At 39.7% G+C, this 11,773-nt stretch overlaps 1 long non-coding RNA gene across 1 annotated transcript; it reads right to left on the reverse strand.

The window, feature by feature from the left end:
• Positions 1-10,151: 10,151 nt before the first annotated feature.
• LOC120441358 lies at positions 10,152-10,968 on the reverse strand. The gene is made up of 3 exons (XR_005614012.1): positions 10,885-10,968; positions 10,613-10,810; positions 10,152-10,526 (listed from the first exon to the last, which is right to left on the reverse strand). It is a non-coding gene; the product is annotated as an uncharacterized LOC120441358 (long non-coding RNA).
• Positions 10,969-11,773: the final 805 nt, after the last annotated feature.

The following is an 11,773-nucleotide window of genomic DNA, read 5'->3' on the forward strand; positions in this document are numbered from 1 at the left end:
ATGGCGCGATATGGCAGCCTCGCCTCTGTCAGTCTGCCCCAGGGCAGCTGTGGTTACAACAGTAGCTTGCCTCCACCAGTGTGTGAATGTGAGAGTGAATGAATAGTGGCATTGTAAAGCGCTTTGGGTGCCTTGAAAAGCGCTATATGAAATCCAATCCAATCCATTATTATATTGTTAAGTGTACACACACTCCAAATTCACACATACAGTATTCAACATAATCAAAGATGTATGTATGCAAACCAGAAAAGGAGACATATAATGCAAAAACTTGAATTAATTCAAGTTCAAATACTAACTAACAAAATAAATACTCGTCTTGAGAACATACTGAATTATTTATATGCCACTGGAATAAAATAATTACGTAAATAATTGGTTGGATCTTTTGAAATAGGGGGGGAAAACAGGCTTTAAAAAGTGAGAAATCTCTTCAAACAACAACAGAAACCAAATTCTCAGAACTGCATTAGGCCAAATTACCCCACCGCCGCACTCGACACACACAAACACATTTCAGTGAATTAAAGTCAAACTACTAAAGTAGATGATTATTGATAAATAGTCAGAAACTTAATTTCATCTATGTGTTTAAATCATTGTAATCAGCCATAATCATAACCACTTCTTAAAAGATTAGGCCTTTTTTTGTTTTTTGTTTTTTTGTTTTAGATGATGTTTCCCAGGCAACACAGTTAAAAATGCTAAAAGGCTTAATGGCCATACATCATATTATCCAGTCCATTTAAAAAACTTTGTATTGTTGTCTTTCTACAAAATTCAATTTGGCTAAATTTTATTTATATTGCAAAATATTGTACCTTATATTGTAAGGTAAGAACGTACAATAACACAGAGAAAACCCAACATTTAGGCGACCCACTTTGAGCAAGCACTTTGCGACAGTGGGGAGGAAAAACTGCCCTTTAACAGGAAGTAACCTCTGGCCTCTAAAGATGAATAAAAACTAATGATTAAATGGAGAGTGGTCTATAAACACACAGAGAGTGAAATAAGATGCTTGAAGAAGAACTGCTCAGTACATGATGGGAAGCCCCCGACAAGCCTATAGGCCTGTTGCAGTATCACTAAGTACATTCAGGGTCACCTTATAAAGCCCTGAATATAAGCGGTTTTCAAAAAGAAAACCTTTATGCCAAATCTAAAAAGCAGAGTGGGTGTCTGTAACCCAAATCCAAACTGGGAGCTGGTCTACTGGCTCCACTGGACTGATATCGTACTATGTAGTCTATAAGATAAAGTGGGGCCTTATTTTTAAAATGTGATGTTATTGCACTATGAAATGGAAATTAACAACTTAATAAATGGATAATATCTGGAAGGCACATCCTAAGTAGATACACTTATAATGATTAAGCAGCCATTACTGATCAGTCGTTAAACACGTTTTCAGGTCTGTTAAATGATCATTTTCGGTCGAATGAGCAGTTCATGCCACGTATTCCTCTTGTCTGTGTTTTAGAGTAGCTTCTTGTAAAATTCAACTCCAAATATAGAAGATATTACTTGTCCCTGCTTCTCAATACACTGTGTGACTTATTGACTCGTTCACCGACTGTACTGTTCAGTCTCAAGTTGCAGGACTGCAAGGAAATCTATATATCAAAAAGAAAACAGGTGGAGAGCAGAGGCTGTTCCTATAGGCCTTCCTACCTCAGGAACAAACGCTTGTCCTTGTCAGTGATTCAGACTCGACAGTTTTCAAATCCACACTCTAGACCTGAAATTCAGCACAGCTTGCAACCTGCAGTTCGGGCCTTACTTTCCTCTCTTGCAGACTGTGCTAGTACTGCTGGCTGACTGGATGTGATTAGTGGCTATGCTGTTGTGTGTGGGCCCACACAGGCACTGTTAGGCACAGTCTTTACTGCAGCTGCATTTGCCATGTATCTTATCTGAAACCTTTTGTATGTAAATATCCCCCCCCCCCCCCATATGCACCTCTCTAAATATCATTATTATGACCAAACCTATTGTTTCATATTTAACTGTTTTATACATGAGACCTGTATATAAATATTCAATATACACAGATACTGTAAAGTAATGGCATCATTTGCAGAGGGTCACACGCCCTCTTTATATTGAAATAATGAGCTTCCTGTTCTGTTTGGCATCGATATGTATATTTGTGCATGGGAGCACTTCCTTTTGAAACTGCTGGGCCCTCCTTTATTTTTAAAGCTACCAAAAGAATGAGCTGCTGTATTACTGTGTTTGTTTGTGTGTGCGTGTTTTTTTTAATATATATATATATATATAATTCTACAAAATGTCTGTAGTTGCAAATGAAAAACAAATTATTCTGATTGCTTACAATTCAGTACAAGTCAGTACACCACTGATTAAGCCACTAAAATATTTAACAAATGCTAAGAAGAAACTGCAGTTAAATTACATAATACACATCATTAGCAGGTTTGTGACAAGGTCTTCCACATGGGCGCCACAGCCTACACACATTTTTCTTGCCTGCTTCCATGGAGGCCACACTGTTTCCTGCAGAATAAACATGACTTGTCCATCATGAACACACGTTGTTTTGGACTCTCTAATGTTGAAATGTTTCTCGTGATGCTGATCAAAACTTAGCACGCTGAAATGATCTCCTGTCTGAATATAAAAGCACTCAGAGTGGGGTGACTCACGTGTGTTTACAAGAAGCAAAAGAACAGAATTTTCCCTCCGCAAATTTAGTTATATCACTAAAAATAGGAATGTTTGCACAAGGTGTATAATATTATATAATTATTATATACGCCTTAACTTTAGCTCTCTTATCTGTGCTATCATATGGTTCCTGGAATAGTCATGAGATAGATTTCCATATTTTACACTCCAGCTGGTGTCTTTTCTTTTCAATCAGTCACTGGCAGCTCCTCTTGGCTGCTTCAGAAGAACGTCTGTGTTCTGCTGTAATCCCAAACCGCAAATCCCCATAGACGCTCACTGCTGCTGGGCCACCATGCTGAGCCTGCAGTCCATTAGGTCCAGGATTTTTTTTTCAAGAATCCAGAGCTCTCATTTAAATCTAAAAAGGTTGCTGCAGAGTATGTATGATGGTAATAGCGCACACGAGACTTGTCTTGACGTTCTTGGCTCGATGTCCGTGTGTGGCCCCATCTACTTATGAGGATTTACAGGTTTATAAATCATCTTAAGAACATATTTTTCTTAAATATGCACCTTCTGTGATTGACTGTAATTCAAAAGTGGTTTTTTTTAAAATGTTGTTTCTTTTTAATCAGGTTAATTGGCAATTCTTAATTGGTCATGCATTTGGATTTGAAAGTTGGCCCTGAGATAGACTCGCTGGCTTATGCTCCAGCCCCCCCAGCGACACTAAGTTGGATAAAGTGCTAAGAAACTGGATGGATAAAGATTAAGTGACTTTGCAATCTTGGCAAAACAGTCATGTTTGTAACATACAAAAAAAATAATGAATTTAAAAGAGTTTAAAAATAGGATCTAATGTGTCTTTTATTGTTTCACTGCCACAGAAAAACACATTTTTAAAGAAAAAAATGAAAAAGAAAATGCTACACCAAGGTCGCAGACGATCACATCTGTGTTCTGTCTGGCTTTTCTTACGTCTATCACAGCACGTCTTTTGAGGTTTTTAGTACCAGTATATAGATATATGGCAGTTCTTTAAAGCTCTTGCCATGAGCGATAAAGCTCTTTTGGAACAGTTTTCAGGCATATGGAGGGCAAGAGTTTACCTTGGAATACCCTGGCACCCTTTCAAAGAATTTAAAGACAACAAACATAAAAGCAGGACTAAGGTGAATACTGCACTGTCACATTTAGTTATATCTGTTGCTGCATTATAGGATAGCCAAGGAGGTGAGCAATTAGATTTCAGTCCCGCAGAATACCTCTGCAAATTAACAGCTTATTATACTGAACTCACACTGAGTGGAGGCAATGGCTCAAAGATGGTTGCCAGAGCAATTGAAAGATTTGCTGGGACTTTTCTTCAGATGATTTTGGGTAGTTCAGCTCTTTTTTTCTTGTTTTAAATATTACGAGGTAATTTTAAAGAAAATGTTGATAGAGTGCGTTTATTTTTTTTAATTATTGGTTTTACAAGTCGTGCATCGTGAATTATTTGTGACTGCATCAGGACTATATTCACTGGGTGACTTGAGTGAGTCTGTGGATAATGTTCTTCTTCATGTGTTTGTCTAGGAGAGTGTGATAGCAAACAAAAAACAAGATATCTAGCACGTGAACTGCGATTTTATTCACTGCAATAGCTTATACTTACTGTATGAAGAGTTGACTGGTGTGTCCATGCTGGACTTTCTTTTTACTGATTTTTAAATGGCTAGGGTATCAGTGGCAGTTTTTTTTTACTTAGTTGGAACTATTTTCATGCACAGAGAGTTTGAGTCCGGCATCAACAGAGCCCAAAACAAAAGTTTTCCTCATTAGTCTGTAAACTAGAGCAGTGCCTGCAGAGGAACACAACCAGTTTTTTGAAGCACGTTGTCTTCCACGGCAGGCCTGTTGCCCTTTTTTCTTCCACCTTTTCATGTATTCATAGCTCATCTTCCAATTGCCTTAGTTGCCCTTCTGTGGACTCCATTTCCAAGTGAGCATGGGCAGCCATCAATCTGAAATGACTGCTAACACCTTCATAATGGTCTGTGGGGTAATCTGCCATTCCATGTAGCTGCTTTCCGGAAACTAATCAGCTTGACACATGAACACATAAACAAACCGATGTGCATGGATGAACAGGGCCGCAAGATGGAGATCCCTAATGTCTTTTCCGGCCCACTAATTTCTGTGTTTTACCTTCAGTAAGACAAACATTTAAAATGGATTATCCTTTATATGTTTCACTCTTAATAGTGCAGAGAGAAGTTGCAGTGATGTGCTGTCTAATGAGCAAGGTGGAACACTACCAAGGGAAAAGGAAAGCAAACCTAAATCTTCGGCGAACCTACAGATAAGTGGAAGTGTTTTGATCTGTTCATTTGGTACCGATGCCCGATTTCAGAAAGCGCTCAATTGATTTCATCGTTTGAATGATGGGCATTGGCATCATTAGCGAATCAGGTGTGCAAGACTGCTTACATTTACTGATGATATCTCTTATGAAAGAGTAGCTATAGAGACATTATTTCCTTTATTACTACAATGAGAAGTGGAAATGAAACAATCGAAATGTTGAAGGTTACAAAAGGATTACACTCTAAACTTAATGGCACTTGAACATTTGCAGTGTGATAATGGTAATATAGTTGTAATTGAATGGTTCGGGCAAAGATCAGTAAGACACACATGCAGATAGGGACTTGCCTGACATGAGAGTTGATACTCACTTTTGGTAACTTTGGTGATTATTTCCTCTCCTTAAAGAGAGAGGTGCTTTTGGCATTAAAGTATTCCTTGTCCAGTCTAAGGAAACACCGACCGCCGTTTAAGGCAAATTTATGGTTTCTGCAACTGCGTAACATCGGCATTGTTTTCAGCTAGACATGACAGAGTGACAGCGATTTACCATTCCTGGCAAATGGTCCAGTGCAAAACTATTACATATTTTGAAATATAACTCTGAAATAGCACTGGAAAAAATACCTTTTGAAGATGTGAACATTTTTCTTTCCAGACTGCCTCTCAGACTCACACCAAACCAGAATGTATGGTTATGCTGGAAATGTGTTCAAGTAAAACATTTTTTTTCCTCATCAAGATATGCTTAAGTACCTTTTTCTGTATTCAGTCAAAATTGTTTAGGTGGCACATAAATATTGTCTTTTTCTTCATAGGAAGTCTCGGCTTTTAAATTGCTCAGGGTGCTATCTATGTTCATGCTGAAGTGGCTATCAATTAGGTGGGCCAACCATGTAATTGATTTCCACCCTGTTACCTTTAGCTCCGGTCTTTGTGATGCTCAGACAGCGCTACCGTTGCCTGTCTTTTTTCCGCCGCCTTGTGTCAACACCTCCACACATACATGCACTTTATTACAGTAATGGGGATAAATATGATCTATGTTATTCATTTAGAACACATGAGCTACTGCTCGTGGTGATTTAATTAACTAAGGCTGCACACAGCGCAAGACGGACACCAGGTCATTACCAAGTCACTATTACAGCCATTACAATAAAATCAGATACAAGAGAGCAAATTACATTTTTGTCCAATCTAAATGGCGGTCTGATCTGCAGTGACTGGTGCCTGACCAGCCATTCCTCTCACGTAACGGGAAAAGGTTGCATGCTCCTCTTGCTCTCGGCAATTTGAATAATTCACTCAGATGTGCGGATGCGATTGGTCCTGCGACCTGTGTCTGTGCGGTCTACCTCGCTATATGCACCAAGGAGATAAGAACGTGAATCACAGACAAGCGATACCTCGGGGAGCCTTGAGGAGTGGAGCAGAAGGGAGCAACCGGGGGTCAACTACCTCCCCGAGAATGACAACTCATACCATGGAGATGTGCGACACTTACAAGATAAGTCTGAGTTTTTGATGGGTTGAGTTTTGAGAGAATACGATAAGCTGATTTTAAGCTTCTCTGGCCCTATCTGACTCTACAGGTTGAAAAGAAAATGAAACCAATTCTAAAATGTGCCATAATAAATCTAAGCTACGAATGAAAAGAAAGCCAACCGCAGAAATATTAGAGAGTATGTTTAAAGTATGAATGCATACAGAATAAATTTAGCGCCATGGTTACTTTTAGCAGTATTTACATGGGTCTCTTTCATCGCTCAGTGTGTCAAGCGGGTGAATTGTTTAATTTAAGGTATTTGTCTTAAATTCAGTCAGGCTTTGACGTGAATATCACAAGCTGCTTAAGTTGAATTATATTCTGTAAAATTAGCCCAATCTCTCATTCCTTGTCTTGTTTTGTTCACGAGCTTGTCTCCTCTTTCCTTTTGCTCAGTGTTAATATTTTAGTCCCAAACAAACCTTGTGTACTTTTCTTTGGGATGAAATCATATAAATGTTAGATGGGATTTTATATTGGGAGACATCGCATCTCGTGCTCTTTTTTGCTGCTCAACTGTTGTTGTGATTTTTGCTGGATGCAGTTAACCTTTTGCAGTTAACAGTATATGCTGCAAAACCTTTGTAGTCCTCAAAGCTGCGTAAATCCAGAAAATTAAATTGAACTAAATGGACGAGTGAGTGCATCAACTCTATAGAACATGCTGTGTGTTTTTACGCTGATAGACTCGATTGAGGAGAAACACATTCTGACTTTAGATGACAACACACCTCGTCCTCTCTATATGCGCCGTGATAAGATGATATCCCAGCCGAAAGATAAGTGTGAGCCTGTTCACTTGGATGTCATTCATAAAAGCAGTGGTCCACAGAGAAAGGAAAATAAATTTTGACTAGGAGATGGAGTGATGAATGTACCCTTTTTTTCATCCTCCCTCACCAGGCTCTTTAATATTCTGTCAACATAAACGATGAAGGGTTACTCATGGAAATAAAGAGGCAGAAAGGGAAGTAATTTTACTTGCAGCCTACAGGTCCAATAATTTGTTTTGTGGTCCTTCTGGGTTCTCACGTACTCTGAAGGCAGCACTGCTCAATGCTTCAAGGTTAACACTGAAGTGCTGTTTTCATCCGCGCATTCCTGGAAAAGCAGAGTGCCTCAGTCACTAAAAGCTCCCGTCTCTGTCTGCCGCTCGGTGTGTATGTGCGTGCAAATGAGTGTGTGCTCAGGCGCGCCTTTTCTTGCTGCCTACACACATCTATCAAAAGGGCCCTCTGTTCTCTGAACTGGAAAAAGAAATGTTATTCCACCACAAACTGTTGAAAATTCAAAACCCAGGCAGCCTCTGTTTAGCCCCAGCTCTGGGCTAAGTTAAATCTCAGTCATGCTATCACTAAGGGTTACCTTGAAAGACCTTTGTACAGTATGTGTGTGCATCATCTGCGGTATGTCATGGCGGTCTCATATGAAAAGACTGGACACTTTCTCAAGTCACTGATCGCACACTGATGCGGCCTCCGTTTGGGTTTGTACATGTCACTGCCACCAGAGAGGACGCTGGCGAGGAGGAGCAAAGCCCCTTACAGTGACCAAATGAAAATGACAAGGCCAGACCATAGCGTGTGGAATCACTATCACACCTTACTGCCAGCAGGCCTACTTGACATGACAACTTTGAATTCCTATCCATGTGTGAAGTCCCTGCTGGAGGTAGTCTTGATATGCAGTGAAAAAAAAAAGTTCATTGAAAACAGAAGGAGAAGTCAGCAGTGGGAGCTACCTTGATGCTATCGGTATCGGGGAGTCTGGATTTTCAAGCATCTTAGGGATGAGCAGTATATCGTTATTTATCTTTTTGTTCCCCTGCATACATTACAATGGCTGAATGATCTGAGGATTTCTAGTCTTTGAATGGAGCTATTGTTCAATTCCCACTCATGACAAGCGTCTTTGAAATGCTGTTCACTTGGCCAATTCCCAGTGATTCCAGACTTTTCAGACACAGAGTGTTGAGCAAATTAGCTTGCTGCCTGTCATATCAGAGAAACATAGGAGGCAGGTGGGCCATGTGTCAGTAGCGTTCTATGTGACAGTTTGACAGCTGAAAATGCATCAGGGTGCTAGTTTTCCTTCCATCTGTGCTGTTATCCCCACGGTTCTTTTGATAATGTTTCTCTTACCACAATAATCATGTACTTTGCACTGATTATGTTTCTGCTTCAGTGCAATAAGTTAAAAGGGAACCTTGACTTCTTCTTCCATGTGGGAAATTACTGTGCCCTGACATCCAGTGAACTGGGCTAGCTTCTGATTTAAAAGACTGATTGTTTCAGGTGAATTAGCACTTGTTCTGTCTGTAGAATTACACATTGACTTGCTGTACTTTAAATAAGGTTGACCTCCTCTTATTGAACTTCTTAAATACTATGCTGTTGCTCTGGTTTGACTCAAGTTTTATTGATGGTTGATGTTTTACCACAAAATACTCATAATATTCTTTATATTACAATCTACACATACCAGCCACTTTGTGAGACACATGAGTTTAACTGTTCATTAATGCAAATATCTAATCAGCCAGTCACATGGAATCAACTAAACACACTTAGACATGTGGAGGTGATAAATACAACAGCGCACCAGAATTGTGAAGTGCGGTGATTTTTTTAAAATGTAATTTTCCATTGCTATGCTGATGACACCCAGCTCTACCCGTCTACTAAACCTGCTGCCACTATCCTCTGTGTTTGCCTCCAGGAAATCAAATTCTGGTAAAAATAAATAAATAAATAAATCTGGCATTAACATCACTAATTCTGTGTTCTTCCCTCTTTAACATTAATTCGCTCCATCTTGCTGTCTCAGCCAACAGTACTGTCAAAGCTTGTTCACACCTTGGTTACTCTCAAGTCCATACATAAACTTCCAACTTGAATTATAAATATTGCATTTTGCACTTGATAGGAATTCTATATTCTTATTGTTTTTAACTCTTTTTAACAGTTTTTAACCCTGTAATTATTATTATTATTATTATTATTATTGTTATTGTGAAAGTGACAACTGGGATTTTCCCAACATTGTAACTATAGTTAACTAAAACCAGTAGTAAAAGTAAAAATTAAAATTAGCTGTGGAAAAAGTATTTTAGATAACTCAAATAAAGTAGATTTTTTTTGTGTGTTTTTGTGAAACTAACTACAATAAAATTAAAACTATAGAAAAAATCACTTTATTTTTGGTAACTGTTAGATTAAATTTGTTCTCACAGCTTTCCTGCTGAAGCTTTATTGGAAATAATTGACCTGAATTTCAGATTCAGACTTTTTACACTATATTAGCATTCCAGGAGTACAGGTGGTTTGTCTTCATTTTTGTCCATCTTCTCTCCCCCTTCCTAAGTTCTGACACCCCTCATTAGTATATGGGTGTCTGCCCAGCCCGGGAGCCACCGCCAGTCCTCACAGAGTTTCCCAACCGCAGCCTCAGATCCATGCGTATTCCATCTGCCACTCTCTTACAAATCATGTTGTCAAATGTAATTGACAATGTGGCCCCTGATAGTGAAATAACATGTTCATTGAGAATTTTGATGTTCTCAAGACTGTAAATCAGCTGCTTTCAGAAAGTTCTGTTTCTATTAAAATACCACTGATCCTAAATCCTGCCTCCTCATATGCCCTCCGTACATTAATATTAAAAAACTAAACAAAAACTACAGCAATAATAACTGAACTGAGATGAGCAAACCTACTCTGGAAACTAACTGAATTAAAAACAAGAAGTCCAAACAAAATGTTTAAAAATGCCTCAATGATATCAGTGTCATAAACCAAGCAGTTTGCTTAAGGAGTAGACTCAAATGCAGACACACTACACAGTGGAAAAGAGTTTTTATTCAAACCTGAAAGTTACAAGGGAGAGGGGACCTGGGCTAGGTATAGTTGCGGGGACAAGATGGCAACTGGTATTGGAAAGGGGGCTCCAGGGACAGAATTACGGGGGGTTGCAGCGACGAACGAGGAAGGGTCTGCAAGAGGATGGAGAAGTGGTTATTGTTTTGAGGTAATGAGCAGATCACAGAGGAGAGTTTACTGGTGAGTTTGTTCTCCTAACTTGCAGGTCTGGGTGCAGAACGCACTGAGGAGGGGAAGTCTGTAGGAGTATCCAGAGGCAGTTCAGCAGCCAGAGTATCCAGGGTGCAGTAGCAGGCTGGAGAGCAGACAAACAGGCAGGGAAAGCAGTCAGATATTTCCAGAGCTGAGGAATTAAAGTTCACTCCAGGTGAGTCAAATTTGCGGGAATCGACACCCTCTGTACACAAGGAGGACAAGGTTACACGAGGAAAAGTCAGATAACACAATTTCAGAAGAGAGCTGCCTAGTTACCACCAGAAGGCACATAATAAACAGGCGAGGATTGGCTGGTTGCTCTGGTTTAAGAATTCCTCCTGCTGAATGCTTGTAGATGAGGCCCAGGTGAGACATAAGAAGCTCCACCCCAAACAGGCAGAGAGGAGACCGGCAGCCTACAGGTGGAAAAACCCCGGACACTCCCACAGTCCATGACAATCAGAGGTCAGAGGAAGATGGCAAGGCTGCTTTGAGATCATAAGAAGTCAACAGTAACTCAAAGAACCACTTGTTAGATCTGAAGACTTTAAATTCATGCCTGGTTTGATGAGTCTCGATTTCTGAAGCAACATTTGAGTGATAGAGTGAAAATGTGGTGTAAACAACAACTGTAGATCCGTCCTGCATGATATCAACAGTTCAGGCTGCTGCTATTGGTGAAATGGTGTCAAACCAGTTTCTTGAACATGACAATGAGTTCACTGTACTCAAATGGCCTCAACAATCACAAGATCTCAATCCAATGGAGCTCCTTTGGGATGTGGTGGAATGGGAGATTCACACCATGGATGTACAGCCAACAACTCTGCAGCAGCTGTGTGATGCTATCGTGTCAATATGGACTGAAAACTCAGAGGAATGTTGCCAGCAACTTGTTGAGTCTATGCCACCAAAATTAAAGCAGCTTTGAAGGCAAAAGGAGGCCTAACCCAGTACTAGCATGATTAACCTAATAAAGCTGTTAGTGAATGTATATATCCTAATCCTCTCTACAGTGAATCTGCTTTTCAGAAACTCTTCTGCAAGTTTTTTTTACACAGCACAGGTTTGCACACTGAGGTACACTTCAGATACTGCCAAGAGAAGCTTTTGACAAAAAAGCAAACTCAAACTCAACATTCATTCAGTCAGTCAGTCAGTCATT

Source organism: Oreochromis aureus, linkage group 8 (assembly GCF_013358895.1).
Source record: "Oreochromis aureus strain Israel breed Guangdong linkage group 8, ZZ_aureus, whole genome shotgun sequence".
Lineage (NCBI taxonomy): Eukaryota > Metazoa > Chordata > Actinopteri > Cichliformes > Cichlidae > Oreochromis > Oreochromis aureus.